This window comes from Dasypus novemcinctus, chromosome 1 (genome assembly GCF_030445035.2).
Source record: "Dasypus novemcinctus isolate mDasNov1 chromosome 1, mDasNov1.1.hap2, whole genome shotgun sequence".
NCBI lineage: Eukaryota > Metazoa > Chordata > Mammalia > Cingulata > Dasypodidae > Dasypus > Dasypus novemcinctus.
Window position 1 is genome coordinate 173166461 of NC_080673.1, and position 2030 is coordinate 173168490.

The 2030-nt window shown below is 37.5% G+C and overlaps 1 non-coding gene across 1 annotated transcript; it reads right to left on the bottom strand.

Moving 5' to 3' along the window:
* Positions 1 to 1246: 1246 nt before the first annotated feature.
* On the bottom strand, positions 1247 to 1353 carry LOC131279850 (U6 spliceosomal RNA). Its single transcript, XR_009187344.1, has one exon. It is a non-coding gene; the product is annotated as a U6 spliceosomal RNA (small nuclear RNA).
* Positions 1354 to 2030: the final 677 nt, after the last annotated feature.

Below are 2030 nucleotides of genomic sequence, written 5' to 3' on the forward strand. Positions count from 1 at the left end.
TTCTTGGAACTGGAAAGATGGACCAATGACCTCCAGAAATTTTAATTTGTTTGTTTGATTTGGTGTGCCATGTTTTCACATGTTTTTAAATAGTCATGAATTGTAATAAAGTTGTTTCACCGCAAAAATTTCTCAGCACATTTCAAATCACATCGTTTGCCTTTTAAAAATGTGTACCTTATTTTTAAGAAATATATCCTAAGCTGCAGTCTATGGATTTTTGGTTGGTATATTCTTTTGAATTTCACAATGGAATAATTGTGAAAATTTTGATTAAAAATATTAAAAATGAACAGTTTATTGGAAGATAATGCTGAGTGAACGTAGCAAACACAAAAGCATAAATACTGTATGTCTTTTGTATATAAATTCAGAATTCTCTTGTTACAGACTGTATCCATAGATGTCTGGGGTAAGAGTAGGGAATTTTAGTGGGAATGGGCATGAAGGAAATTTGTAGGTGAAGGAAATATTCTACATTTTTTTTTTTATTATTATTATTTTTTTAATTTTTTTATTTTTTATTGACTTTGTAATAATATTACATTAAAAATATATATGTGAGGTCCCATTCAACCCCACCCCCCCACCCCCCCTCTCCCCCCCCCCAACAACACTCGTTCCCATCATCATGACACATCCATTGGATTTGGTAAGTACATCTTTGGGCACCTCTGCACCTCATATACATTGGTTCACATCATGGCCCATACTCTCCTCTATTCCATCATGTAGGCCCTGTGAGGATTTACAATGTCCGGTGATTACCTCTGAAGCACCATCCAGGGCAGCTCCATGTCCCGAAGACTCCTCCACCTCTCATCTCTTCCTGCCTTTCCCCATACCCTTTGTCCATTATGTCCACTTTTCCCAATCCAATGCCACCTCTTCTATGTGGACACTGGATTGGTTGTGTCCATTGCACCTTTATGTCAAGAGGAGGCTCAGATTCCACCTGGATGCTGGATGCAATCCTCCCATTTTCAGTTGTAATCACTCTAGGCTCCATGGTGTGGTGGTTGTCCTTCTTCACCTCCATCTTAGCTGAGTGTGGTAAGTCCAATAAATCAGATTGTAGGTGCTGGAGTCTGTTGAGGCTCAGGGTCTGGCTATCACATTGTCAGTCCAGAGATTCAAATCCCCTAAATATATCTTAAACCCCAACATTAACTGCACCTCCAGCACATTAGCATGAAAGTCTTATGAAGGGAGATCCCATCTGAGTCCAGATTCATCACACATAAACAAAAATATGGAACGCTTCACGAATTTGCGTGTCATCCTTGCGCAGGGGCCATGCTAATCTTCTCTGTATCGTTCCAATTTTAGTATATGTGCTGCCGAAGCGAGCACATATTCTACATTTTGACTATGTAGTTGATTACCTAGCTTAAGTTAAAATTCATTCATGTGAACACTAAAATTTTGTGCATTTGTTGTATTCTAAATATCCCTCAATTTAAAAAAATCATTAAATAAGGTTGGATGAGGAAAAAGCAGTCAAATGAAGGCAATGCATGAGAATTTATTTTGATGCTATCAAGTGTAACCTGATTTTCATTATTTCTTAAATTAATATAGACTTCTTACTCTTTTTATATTTTCTCCTTCACACCTTTTATATTCTCATATATTTTAATTATGACTATATACAATAAAGTTATCCTATAATTGGACTGGAACAATGTCCTGCTGATATTTGGAAAGGGCTTTGTTCTGACTCTTGGCCAAGAAAAGGATGACATGTGCTAGTCAGTGTTACATAATATGCTATACAAGGTTTAAAGTTCCCCAAAAGGCATCCAGTAGCAGACTGTCTACATTGTTTGGGAATGTTTAGTTTGACGGCTAACTTAATTTAATGTGGTGTAGTTAGGTGACTAGTAGTGTATAAAAGTCTCGGCTATAAACTTTTACCTGGTCTTCCCTGAAACCACAATACCCAGCTCCAATCCTGGTAGTTAATAATCTTATAACGGAGAAGGTCCTGTGACACAGAGATAGGAAGCTGGAATGTGGCAGGCTGTACC